This window comes from Vigna umbellata, chromosome 2 (genome assembly GCF_029865625.1).
Source record: "Vigna umbellata cultivar VRB3 chromosome 2, Vumbellata_1.0, whole genome shotgun sequence".
Lineage (NCBI taxonomy): Eukaryota > Viridiplantae > Streptophyta > Magnoliopsida > Fabales > Fabaceae > Vigna > Vigna umbellata.
In genome coordinates this window covers 22,766,486-22,781,419 of record NC_142166.1, presented here as the reverse complement: position 1 = coordinate 22,781,419, position 14,934 = coordinate 22,766,486, and the positions used below count along the sequence as shown (strand labels likewise).

General features: G+C 37.5%; 1 pseudogene; it reads left to right on the top strand.

Annotated features, from left to right (window-relative positions):
* Positions 1 to 13,270: 13,270 nt before the first annotated feature.
* Positions 13,271 to 14,385, top strand: LOC148203636 (germin-like protein subfamily 3 member 4 pseudogene; annotated as a pseudogene).
* Positions 14,386 to 14,934: the final 549 nt, after the last annotated feature.

The following is a 14,934-nucleotide window of genomic DNA, read 5'->3' as shown; positions in this document are numbered from 1 at the left end:
GGGGAAGGTGTTAGCACCCCACAACGCCTGCCCTAAGGCAGTACCTTTAACTAAATGCACGAATATGATGTGATTTTCAAAATGTTTAACTATCCCCTAAAATAAAATTCTAAAATAAACAAAACATATTCTTTAGTTTTTTGGGCCCGACAAGGATTGACCTTGCTCCTACGTATTCTCATTCAAAATGAGAAATCAGGGTTACGTAGTTCTTTTAGAAAACTGCTTGAAAATTTGTTTGAAAATTGTTTAGAAAATTTTGTTTGGAAAATGATTATGGATAAATTTGGATTTTTGGGGAAGTGAACCTGACAAGGACTAGCCTTGCTCCTACGTATCTCCACTTTTGATGGAGAATCAAGGATCACGTAGTTCTGGGTAGCAAGACTATTTGTTGTTTAAAATTGTTGATGTTTTCGGGTTTTTTTGAAGATTTCATACCCCTTTTTTTTGGTATTTTGTTTAAGAAAGAGAAAAGGTTGTTAGCACAAGGACGATGCGTGCGATCACACATGTGCATAAACCTTTAAAACATATTTTTTTGGTTAATTTTACTTAAGGAAAAGAAAAGGTTTTTAGCACAAGGACGATGCGTGCGATCACACATGTGCCTAAACCTTTAAAACATATTTTTGTAATTTTAATTAAGAAAGATAAAAGGTTTTCAGCACAAGGACGATGCGTGCGATCACACATGTGCCAAAACCTTTAAGACATATTTTTTGTAATTTTAATTAAGAAAGATAAAAGGTTTTCAGCGCAAGGACGATGCGTGCGATCACACATGCGCCAAAACCTTTAAAACATATTTTTTGTAATTTTAATTAAGAAAGGGAAAAGGTTTTTAGCACAAGGACGATGCGTGCGATCACACATGTGCCTAAACCTTTAAAACGTATTTTTTTGTAATTTTAATTAAGAGAAAAGATTTTCAGCACAAGGACGATGCGTGCGATCACACATGTGCCTAAACCTTTAAAACGTATTTTCATAAATTCCTTTATTTAAATTGTAAATATTGCATTATTAAATATATATTTTAGGATAAGTAAAGTAGATAGAACAAAATAAAATAATAAATAAAAATAAAAATAAAAATAAAAGAAATAAATAGGTCAAATGGAATAAGATAGACAAGAATAAATGAAATAGAATAAAATAAAATAAGAAAAACAAACAAAATAAAAATAACGAGCGTTGGGTGGATCATAAACGGACGTTGAGAATGAGGAGAAATAACGAGCGTTGGGGGAATTATGAACGGACGCTGAGAAAAATAGCCTGGACGACGAGCGTTCCTGGGTGATATGACGAACGTATGTTGAGTAAAGGAGCCTGGATGACGAGCGTCCGTTGGGGAGAGTTAACGAACGTACGTTGAGAAAAATAGCCTGGATGACGAGCGTTCGTGGGTGATATGACGAACGTACGTTGAGTACAGGAGGGTAGATGACGAGCGTTCATTGGGAAAGGAGGTTGAGTGACGAACGCTCGTTGGGGACGAGCGTTCGTTGGGACGAGCGTTCATTGGGCGATTGTTGAACGGACGCTGGGAAACGGGCTCAATGACGAGCGCTCGTTGGGGACGAGCGTTCGTTGGGGAACTGGTGAGCGAAGCTGGGAAACGGGCTGAATGACGAGCGCTCGTTGGGGGACGGGCTGAATGACGAACGCTCGTCAGGGGACGAGCGTTAGTTGGAGAATTGGCGGACGGACGCTGGGAAACGGGCTGAATGACGAACGCTCGTTGGAGACGAGCGTTCGTTGATGAATTGGCGAACGGACACTGGGAAACGGGTTAAATGACGAACGCTCGTTGGGACGAGCGTTCGTTGATGAATTGGCGAACGGACGCTGGGAAAAAGAGGCTGAATGACGAACGCTCGTTGGGGGACGAGCGTTCGTTGGGGAGATGGTCACCCAAACGGTCCGTCCAAGAAGTTGACGGACGGACGTTCGGAGAGGGGGTAGATGACGAACGTTCGAAAAAGGCCGAAAACGTGCGTTTATTATGGGCTTGGCCCACCCGGGTGGTTTCTACCCTAGAATTCCCCTAGGGGTTCTCTGACTCTACACTCAATGCTGCTTCCCTCCATCGAGACCCAGGTCTCTTTCTCTCTCTGACCAGGAAAAGCTAGGGCTGGGATTGCCTCCCTTGAACACCTGCGCCATTACTTCTTCCAACCAGCCACCGCGCCACCACCTTCCACCCGTCTCGGCGTCGGCGGCGACCCCAAGCACCACCGGAACCACGGCGTTCTCTCCCCTTCTCTCTCACACTAACCTAGGGTTGAGGCTCTTCCACCTTGGGCACCTCCTGCCGCCGCCTCTGCCAGAGCCGGCCACCGTCGCCTCTACCTGGAGCGCGCTTCTTCACCGGCGCCACCAGTGTCACTTTCCTCCCTCTCCGTTCGAGGGCTTTCTCGGCTGCTAATCGTCCCCGCAAAACCACATTTCCCTCTCTTCTTCCCCTAATTTTTATCTCTTTTTTTTTATTGATTTACTGATTAATTTGAAAATTACGAGTGTGTGTTGTGTACATCTGAATGTGAGGGGTGAATGCTGGATTTGTTCTGCCTTATGTGTTGGTTGGGTTAAGCTTGTTGGAGGTGGCGTCGGAGATGTTGGGGAGATGAGAGTGATGATGCTGGAAGTGGTGCTGGAGATGAAAGTGGTGAGAGGAAGAAAAGGGACGTTGGGAGTGGATTATGGTTGAAGATGGAGATGAGGTGTTGAAAATGAAGAAGGTAAGGGATGAAAATGGTGGGTTGGCCGTGGGGTGTTGGTAGTAGTGTTAGAGATGATGATGCTGGAGGTGGTATAAGGATGAAGATGTTAGGTGTCCCCGTGGTATAAGTATGGCTTGTGGCGGTGGGTGAATGTGGATGATGGGTGTCGGAGATTGGTCACTGTTCTTGGCTGTGGCTTTGTGCAATGCAGGTTGAGGATGGTGGTGTTATGCGTGAGTTGGGATGGAGGTTCCGTGATAATGGTGTATGGGTTGGGGTCTCTGCTTGAGTTGAATTTCTGAAGATGAAGGAGTATGTGGTTGTATGTGATGGTTGTGGCAAATGAATATGGTTGAAGTGAATATGGTTGATGATTCGGGGAGGGGGATCCAATATTGAGGTTTGGTCGTGTGGTATCAGGCGTTGGAGATGAAAATGAAGAGGAAAGGGATGAAGATGATGGACCGTGGTCATGAGGTTATGATGGATGATGATTCAGTGAATGTGGGGAGGGTGACGATGGTGTTTGGTAACAATGGCCCGCATACAAATAACCATGACACAATCATATGCTAATTTAACAACAACTTAACAGAGGTATATTCATGGGAGAACATGGAGTGCGAGGCATCACTTACCTCTTGAAGATCCGATTGCTACTGCCAACCTTGCGCCTCCAATGAATCTCTCCTTTCCCTTTTGACTGGCTTCTTCTTCCCTTTCCTTGTTGAATGGTGTCTCTTGTTTCTCTTTGCAGGTGCCAATGTCTCCTTCTCGGCAATGGATGATTATCCAGTGAAGTTGAAGGTCCCCTGGAGCTCTCCACCAATGATCGAAGATGATGGATGCCCCCAAACAACCCCCGCTGTGTGTATATTTGCTCCTTGCTTTTCTGTCCCAACCAGAATTCTCCTTCTCTCTACTCTCTCTGCGTTTTTGCGATTCTCCCCCCCGTGCTTTTGCAATTCTCTCTGTCTTTGTCTTTTGTGCCATTCTCTGTACCAAAACCGTACACCCAAATCGCGCCTCTGCCATCACCCCGCGTCCTGCAGAAACGGTTTTCTGCCCCTCCCCCTCCAACACGCGTACTGCTCTTTTCTTGTCCCCCAACCCGAAAACATTCTCTCTTTTCTCAACTTCTCTTTTTTTTTTTTTTTTTTTTCATATTATATTAAGCAAAATAAGTTTAAAAAATAAGATAAAATAACAATAGAAAATAAAATAATAAAAATGTAAGAAAAATGTATATACATGTATATGGAGAAAAATAAGATAATATATGTAAATAAAACTAGGATAACACAAAGATAATAATAATAATAATAAGAAAAGAAATAAATAAATAAATAACAATAAATAAATAAAAGATAAAAACGAAAATATGAAATAGAAATAAAATAAGTAAATAGTATAATAGACTACAGTAAAGTCCAAAAGGTCAATCAGGACGAAATTTGGTATTGACATCTGGTAATGCCCTTCAGACTCATGAATGCTCCATCAACAGTTCAAGCTCTAATGAATGAAGTTTTTCGATGACATAATGATCTATGGAAAAGATTGGGAAGAGCATCTTACAAATCTCACTAAGGTACTACCACTATTAAGGGAGAATGTTTTATTTGCAAATAAAGACAACTGTTTTATTTTGGGAGGAGCAATATTAACTACCTAGGTCATGTGATATCAGAGACAAGAGTTTCTGTAGATCTTGAATAGGTAAGAAGTGTTACCGATTGACCTGTGCCGAAGAATGTCAAAGGGGTGAGGGGCTTCTTAGGCCTCATAGGTTATTACAGGAAATTTGTGCAGAATTACGAAAAAATTGTGTGCCTCTTAACTGAAATAACTAAGAAAGATAATTTTAGTTGAAATGAAGATACCCAAAAAGCTTTTGATGAGTTGAAGATATTGATAACAACTGCTCCGTGTTTGTGTTTGCCTAACTTTGAGAAGGAATTTGAACTTGAGTGTGATGCATTAGTTACTAGTGTTTGGGCCATTTTGATGCAGGGTAGAGAACCTATCACTTACTACAACAAGGCTTTAAGCCCCAAGAATCTTTCCAAGTCAGTGTATGAGAAAAAGTTGATGGTTGTAGCTCTATCCATCCAACATTTGATGCCATATTTGCTTGGGTGAAAATTTAAGGTATTTTCTGATCAAAGAAGCCTCAAACAACTTTTGCAGCAGCGCATCACAACGGGGAGCCAACAAAATTGGATGGAAAAATTATTGGGGTATAACTTCGAAATAGTTTATAAGCTGGGTTGTGAAAACAAAGGTGATGATGCTTGTCTCGAAGTAAGGATGCTATAGAGTTAAGAAAAGTTGTCACTATGCCAATTTGGATGGATTATCTTGCGATAATTGATGAGGTGCATAAGGATGGGGAGTTGTTGGAGATCATTACAGCATTGAAAGAGGGAAGAGTTGAGGATAAGTATTCCTGGTTCAGTTATGAACAAGGTGTATTCCAGTATAAAGGCAGGTTAGTTATTTCGTCTCAATCACCTTGGATCCCCGAATTGTAAAGAATTTCATGTGTCTCCCCAATCAGGACATTTTGGCTTCTACCGAACCTATAGGAGGGCTACAATGAACTTATACTCGAAAGGAATGAAGGGCGATTTCATGAAATTTGTTCAAGAGTGTGACACATGTCAACGTCAGAAATATGTAACTACTGCTCCAGGAAGATTATTACAGCCGATGCCAATTCCGGAATAGGTATGGGAGGACATAAGCTTAGACTTTATTACAAGATTGCCAAAATCAAAGGGTTTTGATACTATATTGGTGGTGGTTGACAAACTTACAAAATATAAATTTCATTCCTGTAAAACATATCCATATATTGCTAAGAGTATTGCAGAGATTTTTATCAAAGACGTGGTTTGTTTACATGGGGTACCTAAGTCAGTGGTAAGTGATAGAGACTCGACGTTTATAACTGCGTTTTTGAGGGAATTTTTCAGGTTGTAGGGGACTAAGTTAAGGATGAGTTCGGCGTATCACCCACATACAGATGGTCAAACGGAAGTGACCAATCGATGCTTGGAGACATACCTTCGTTGTTTCATCATTGATCAATTGAAAGTGTGGATTAATTGGTTGTCATGGGCAGAATTGTGGTTTAACACCACTTACCATGAATCTATAAGGATTACATCCTTTGAGGCAGTTTATGGGAGGCCTCCTCCAACAATTAAGAGGAGAGGTGAAAGTAGAGGTGTTTCAGCGTGAACTAATTGACAGAGATAAAGCCATTCGTCAGTTAAAAGGAATTTTGGTGCGTTCCCAGGATCGTATGAAGACACAAGTGAACAAACACCGACAGGAGAGAAGTTTTGAGATAGGGGACATGGTGTTTCTTAAACTGAAACCTCACAAGCAACACTCTGTTATATCTCGCATCAGTCCTAAGCTTAGAGCAAGGTACTACAGACCTTTTGAAGTCATTGAAAGGGTTGGAGAAGTAGCTTATCAGTTGCAATTACCACAAAATCCGAAAATACACCCTGTGTTTCATGTTTCTTTGCTTGAGAAGGCCATTGGGGAGTATAAAACAGCATAAGGACTGTCAACAGGGCTAGAAGAGGACCAATCAAATATGTTGCTACCCTAGAATGTGTTGGCTACTCGAAGCATCTTCAGGGAGGGGGAAATGGTTAACCAATGGCTGGTGCATTAGCTAGGAAAAACAGTAGAATGAAGGCCCAATTTCCAACCCTTAGTTTTGAGGACAATACTATCTTTCAAGAGGGCTCTATTGATACAAGCCAAATATTTGTGGGGACAGAAAATATGTTGGACTAAGAAGCAAAGGAACACAAGAAATAGGGACAAGTTTATGTTAGGAGAAAAAGTAAGGGGGCTAGATGGACACAAATTAGTAGTAGATTAGTTACGGAGAGAAAAATTGGAGGATCTTAAAAGATTTCCCTTTGTGAGGTTTATGTTTTTGTCTTTATAGTGTCATAAGAGTGTGTGTGTGGACATTCTATTTTTTGGCAAAATCAATAGTGGAAAGTACCTTTTAGGTATCTTGAGGAGCGTAGCTCTGGATAGTAAGTTTATTCCTTTTATATTTCCCTTGATTTCAATGAAACAGTACAATGATTCTTTCTTTATTCTCTTTTCTTCTTATTTCATTACTTATTCATGTGGTTTCTATCCGACACCCTCCTAATTTTGCTTCCACTTCATCTCAGTCATAGCTATAATGTCTCCTCACTCCCACAATTCTTACATGCTCATCCTCATCACGTGCTTCTTTCCTCATAAATTCTAGATCCAACTGCACATCCTCATCTTTTCTTTTACTACATATTCTAATTCCAAAAACATTAAATTGAAAGTTATATACAACCATGAAGACTTATGTAATAAAGTCACTAAATCCCTTATGACTTCTGATAAGTCAAAAATATAAATAACTTTGTCATATTCACTTTTGCAAACTCGTTTTGAAGATACATAATTTCTCTGTATAAAATTGTCATTTCATACTTGACTTATTTATAACTGGTAATATTTTTTAATTTTGTCTATTTACGTAATTTATTATAAAAACCTCACGATAAAAAACAAATTGATATTATTATGTATACATAGGGCTGGGCAAATGGAACTGAACTGCACTGCACTACTAAAAACTGTACTGAACTAAAAACTAATTTGTCTAAACTGAACTGAACTGTAAAACAGTTCAAACAAACTGAACTGAACTGTTTTTTGTTTTATCAAACTGTACTGAACTGTACTGTACTAAATTGTACTGAACTACAATATAAACTGAACTGAACTACTAACTATACTAATTTTAAACTGAACTGAACTACTAACTATACTAATTTTAAACTGAACTGAACTATTAACTATATATGGACCTTTCAATTGGGAAGTGGACAACAAATTCAATTGCTCAAGTCCAATAAACAGGAAATTGAGCAAAATTCCCTGCTGCAATAAGTAGGGCCTTGGCTAATTTTCTAATCTGCTTCAAAAACAAGAAACCTACACACCAGTATCAATCAATACTAAGATCAAGACAAACAATACTAACATAACATTAAATCCCTGCACAAATAAATAGTAAGTTTGATATGTGATTACTAACATCAATCTATATATGCATTCACTTTAAACTAGTATTCTAGTAAGCTATGCCAATTCCTAGCCTTTAGAAAACTAGAGACGTTAAAAAATGTTTGGAAAGATAACGTGTCAAAACAAGAAAGATATATCTGTAATAGGCAATCAGTTTCAAAACTAGTATTCAGAAGATATGGTATGATGATGATGGCATAAGAGACATTCTTCTGACGCAGATCATCTTTCTCAAAAGACAAAGCAGTCCGAGATTTCAGTGTCTGACTCTATTGCCAAGCAGAATGCTCCCGAGGCAACAATGAAGTTGCATCAACAAGCTGTGTCAAGTCTGCAAGTATAGAAATCTCAACATTACCATCAGTTCACCAGCAAAATGACTCTTACAAATTGGTAAAATAATTATATGCTTACAAGGCTCAAGAGTTGCAAAACCATAATCTATGATGATATCAGCCAGACTAGTGCATGCTTGAGCAACCACTTCCTTGTCATCATCTTCAACCATAGACTTGATGTAAATAATCATCACATTGTCTAAAGAATCAAGCAGACTTGATATGCTGTCACACAACAGACATCTCCATACAACTTTAAAAGAAAACCATCATTTTGGTCTTTGAATTATAACACCTTAACTTAGCCTGGAATTACCATAACTCAAAAAAGACACTAAAATATGGAATTAACAGACTGTAACATATTAATATAACCTGATTAACCTCAATAAAAGAACACAAGACACTCCAAATGTTAATATCTCCCATTTATTTCCCTTTAAACAAGTTCAAGTAAGTCTGATATATTCAAAATGATTGGAACATGAGAAAACTAGGTTCTAAACGTTGGGGGTTATAAATCCAAAAACAAGAAAGGAAGAATTAAAGCTCAAAAGCAAAAACTGCACAAAACAAAAACCTTTAACATCAATAGCAATCGTATCTGATATATTCATATGCACAAGATATTCGAATTCCCAATTTTCTAAGTAAAGATGATGTGAAGAACCAAGGATAAAAAAGTTATAGCCAGCAATGTCCAGATTAAGAAATTGAAAAATTCGCATTTACAAGTAAATATGACCCATGCGTATTGCTAGTGAATTCTGGAAATGATTAAAGCTTATCACTGGACATACAAATATATTTACTTGTAAATTAAATAACAGCATTTGTAAATAAAAATAGATAACTAACAAATTGTGGCAAAGCTTCAATCATCCAAATTAATAGCAGCACTTGAAGGTCCCACTTCATCTTGAGAGGTTATCTCTACAAAAATAAAATAAAATATTTCATAATTTTTGAACACTTAAAATATAAATTAAAAAGTATATAAGTTTGTCATATAATCTCACCTTGCTCAAATTTATCAAGTTCTTTAGGATCCTCATCAAAAAGTATTGAGAAAGGTGTTCCTTTTAACCAATCTTGTGTACAAACAAGCACTTCCACTATTTTAGGCGTTAGGCAACTACGATAAGGACTAACCACTCTTCCTCCTGTACTGAATGCACACTCTGATGCTACGGTAAAGATAGGAATGGCTAACACCTCTCGAGCCATGTTCGCAAGGATAGGAAATCTGGTTGAGTTGACTTTCCACCAATGTAAAATATCAAACTCAACTGACTTTATATAAGGTTCAGGATCCTCTCGCAAATATTTATCAAGCTCTGATATGTAATCAAATCTACGTCCTGTAGCTCTTAGGTAGAAACTCATGCCATGAGGATCATCATCATCATCATCTAGTTGAGATTCTTGTTGGCTACTTTGAGAACCTTCCTCAATACCTTGATATTGTTCATATAGTGATTTTAAGGATGACAATAATTTTAATTTCAATCCACTAGCCATACTAGATTCAAATAGGTAGTCAATGAAGTAATTAACAAAATCCAACTTACTCCTAGGGTCAAGCACAACAGCAATCAATAATAAAATATTAATTCCATTAGGATTTCCCCAATATTTTTCATACTTGCCCTTCATCCTCATTGCCATCAATTTTATGCTCACATCACTACTATCAGAATATTGTCGAATTCTTTTACCAATTCCAAACACCTCCTTCATATACATATGACTGGTGACATAAGAAGAACCAGAAATGCGTAGGGTAGAGTCATAAAACATCTTTAAAAATGGTAGAATAGATCTCGCATATTCCCAATCCTCTTCTAATGGCACACCACCATTACTTTTGGCCATTTCAATACCAAATTTCTTATCTTGCATATCTAGCAAGACAAAGGCATCTTTGTACTTCAAGCTTGCCTCTAACATTAAGTAAGTTGAATTCCACCTGGTTTCAACATCAAGACAAACAATACCTTTATAAGAAATTCCCTCTTGTTCAACACATGCCTTGAATCTAGCAAATCTAGCGGGAGAAGATTTTACATATTTAACTGCACTTCGGATTTTTGAAATCGAATCTTTGATCTCTTTTAAGCCCTCCTTCACAATCAAACTCAATATATGAGCACAGCAACGCATATGAACATATTCTCCCTTTAATACAAGACAATTCCATGATAACATCTTTCTTTTGAGGTACTGGACCCCAACATCATTTGCCGTAGCATTATCCACAGTGATACTAAGGACTCGCTTCAACTCCCAATTATTCAAACAAGCCTCAACATGTTTAGCAATGAGCTCCCCTGAATGTCCCGTTGTTTGAGAAAAGTTCAAAATTTTCTTTTGAAGTTTCCAATCATTATCAATAAAGTGAGCTGTTAAACTCATGTAATTTAGGTTTTGGATTGAAGTCCATGTGTCTGTAGTTAAACAAACCCTCTCACACTGCTTTGACAGAAACATTTTCAACTTTGCTTTTTCCTCTTCATAGAGTTCCCACATTTCACGCCTCAATGTAGTACGGGATGGGACTTCAAATCGTGGTTGCAAGGACCATACAAAGTCACGGAAGTCCTCATTTTCCACAAATCGAAAAGGAAGCTCGGACTTCACAAACATCTTCACCAACTTCATTCGAGATGCATTTTGGTCAAATTTAGAAATAGTTGGTGAAGGGCTAACACTAACTTCTGTAGTTGATGATAAAAGCTTTTGCCTTTTGAATGCTTCTCTATTAGGATTTTCTTTGCATCTCTTAAAATGATTCCTCATCCCGCTTGTTCCACCCGAATATTTAATCAAATCACCACAATAATTGCATTTAGCCTTCTTCTCAGAATAAGGTTCTTGTTTAGTAAAATGTCCCCACACATCTGATCGACCTTTACTATTCTCAGTTGACGATGAATCGATACAAGGAGGTAAATGATCCATTCTAGAAGTATTTGGTGTGAGGGTTTCTACCGTTTCTGACATTCACTTCACTACATTAATTAAGAGTTCAAATTACTATCTATGATTTAATGGTCTAATCTTTTAAAACTAAAAATATATGAATTTAAAACTAAAAACCTGTCCATGAATTAAATAAAAGACGAAGTACACAGAGGATAAGAAATATTCATAAATTTAAAACTACATAACCCAGTGAAAAAACTCTCCTAACAGGCTTCTCTAGATGCAAGAGTTACATAAATTAATCCAAACACCAATTTAAAGAAACAAATCACATAGAAACAAATCACGATTCAAACCTTGTGTTTATTGATGATGCTTAGGTTAGCTTGTTCTGAGCCAGTCCAACTACTCTTCAACTATTTTAATCACATGTCCGCACTCTAGTTATTTTTAATACTGAATCAGCAAAAGAAATTTCAAAGAGACTAGGTAGCATGTCTTGAAAAGGAATGAATGAAAATATTTCAAACAACTCCTAAATTTGACAGTCCTAATTCAGTGTACTAAGAATCACATCAAATTTATGTGAAAGAGTCACAAAAACACCACTGCAAAGAAACAAATAGAGACAACATAATCACTCATAACAAACTCTACGAGATACAAGTCATGACAGGAAACTAAATCAAACCCTGCTGCAAAGAAACAATAAACAACTGCCATAAAGATAAAACCTAAAGCCTCACAAGAAGTCCAATAATCAACTGCCATAGCCTCCACGACCTAACTAACATTCATAATAAGTCTTCCCTATAGAGCCCAAGTAATGGAGAATAATTAAGAAAACAATAAACACTGAATAATTGAACAAAAAAAAAAGTACTCCCACATTCAGAGATACATATAGCATTGAAGAAAGAGGCAAATGAGGCACCCCATTAACCCACGATGCTCAAGCTCTAATCTTTTGCAAGTAAGAGATAAAAATTGTATAAATTAAAGAGAGAAAGGAAAGGGGATTACTTTACAGAACATGAGTAAGGACGAGGATATGAGAATTGGGAAGGGGAGGAAGTAGAGACTTTGGAAGGGAATTACAGCAGCACAGGCAGCACAGGTAGAGACACAACACAGAGAGGTAGAGGTCGCAGTGGAACTCTCCTTTGTCGACAGGGTCACGGTGGCAGCGGCCGCGCGTAATCTTTGGAGCTCTCTTTCGACGGCAACGTTGAAACGCAAGCTAGGTCGCAGTGGAACTCTCTCTCACGCTCACGGTGGACAACGCTTAGGGCACGTTTTAGGAGTAATTGAAAAATTGAAAACGAAAGAGGGATTAATTGAAAAATTGAAAATGAAAGAGGATGGATAACAGTTCTAGTAGTTAACTGAACTGAAAATCTTATAAGTTCAGTTTTTAAAAACTGAACCATAAAATAGTATATTTAAGTTTTAGTAAAAATGGATCAGTTATTTTTAGTATAATATAGTATAGTTAACTACAGTACAGTACAGATCAGTAAATTTTGCCCAGCCCTATGTATACAAGCACCTTAATACAATAAAGAGTAACGATAGAATGATATTAATTACGTTTACTTAATACACTTAACAAGGATAAAATCATTATAAAAAAGTCAATTTTTATAATATATGAAAAAAAAAATAGTATAAATGTAAAAAAATTGTGTCAAAAGTATGATTTTTCTACAATAAAATTAAAAAACCAGAGTACGTATAACAACATAACTAAAGTTTTCACCTATGATAAATTTATAATGGGTAAGGAACCGTGTGTAGCAAGGGTTTGATCTCCTCCAAACAGCACATGTTCACAACCTTATTCGGTACAAGACAACAATTGCTATAAATAGAAACATCACCTAAAATTGACAGGTTTGATTTATATGAATTTCATCATTTTAAACTGAATAAATCAATGAACAACTTCATACTCTTAACCCATCACATTCTGCTGATGTAGTAGTGAATACAACCAGATGTAGATAAGAAAATGTTTCTTACAAGCAATGCATCACAGTGGCTAAACCAGCAGTGAACTCCAAGAATGACTTAACTTGTTTTTCTCGCAAGACCTTCCTCACAGATGCTCATAGATGTTATTTATATAATGTTGAAGAAGACTAAACATCATTGACTAAGCAAAAAACCAATGGAAGATATGGAGATAAAATCCCTTTCTTCCTTCTTTCTTCTGTTTCTCATAGTCATAACTCACACACATGTTTGTTTAGCGGAATGTGATAACGTGAAGGACTATTGCCCTACAAGTACGAAACCCCAAAAGCAAGCCATATTCATCAATGGCCTCTCCTGTGAGAACCCAGATAACACAAGTGCCCATGATTTCAAGAGCAAGGAACTAAGCAAGCCTGGTTCCAGGGACGATTTTGGTGCCCTGGTTAAAATTGTTACTGCTTCAAAGTTTGTGGGGCTGAACACTCTTGGCCTTGCGATTGGTAGAAGTGACATTGAAGTGGATGGGCTTGTGAACATCCACAATCACCCCAGAGCCACTGAGATGGTGTATGTGAACCAAGGTACGTTGTTGGCTGCGTTTCTCAACACCCAAAACCAGCTCTTCCAGAAGACTCTCAATGCTGGTGACGTCTTTGTCATCCCCAAGGGCTTGTTCCATTTCTTCCTCAACCGTGGTGAACAAGTTGCAACTTTGTTCTCAGTCTTCAACGCCCAAAATCCAGGGCTAGGATCACTCTCTCCCCAACCCTCTCAATCTCAAAACACATTTCAATCGGTTCAGAACATAAAGAACAAGCTCAATTCACTCTCTCACTCACAGTTTCATGCTGATACTGATTTCACTTTGCAATTGCTCGATATCGTTTCTGACCATTAGTTCATAATAATGTATTCACTCATTTGAAATTCAGTTGCCAAAATTCACCTAATCTCAGATCAGCAAAACAATAGAGTAATGAAGTATCACAATTTCATTTCAGTAAATAGTTTCTACTTTTATGACAATGCTAGTAACCTAATCCCCAGAAGATTTACCATATACCCTTAGGATTTGCCAAAAAATAAAATTTCTGATTTCAATTTTCATAATAATTAATCTGTTAGTTATCAAGGGCATCAAGAACCTAGACTACAACTTGTAATTAAGAAAGCTTTTGATAATGAAGTTCAGAGTTCCACTGGAAAGTTCTTATATAAATAATTTAACTTAGCAAGATAGACATGAAGTCGTTGTAGTATACTGGTAACTACGATTTTATGTTTTTTTTCTTATAAAAATTTGTTTTTTACTGTACACAGATAATTGAGATTTCGATTATAATTAACACTATATAAAGTGTTAACTCTTTTTGGTTCAAATAATATATGTTTCGGGTTGAAGTCCCGTACTCAAAGCACTCCAGATTGTCTTGAAGGTCGGACGAGCTACCTAGTGGTCCTTCAGTTGGCATGTAGGGTCCTCCTTCCTCCAAGTTACGTTGTCCGTTCTCCATCCACCTTGTTCAAACCATGTGGGCGGACACCTGTCAAAGACGCTCCGACGCTCAAGTTACACTAGTACAAAATAGGCTTTTAAAGTATGTTATTTTAGGCTTTTTAAGTCTGTTGTACGACAAACTTAGATTCAACATACTTAAATTTTAAGTTTGTTATTGACCGACAAACTTAAAATTGAAGTCTGTTATTATCCAACAGACTTAAAATTTCCACCCAAAATTTCAAATTCAATTATATTCCATTGGCACCTCAATTAATCAATAGAAATTTCATCTTTCTTATATAAGTTCCCATACACAATAAAGATGAAATTAGAACATAATATAAGCAATCAT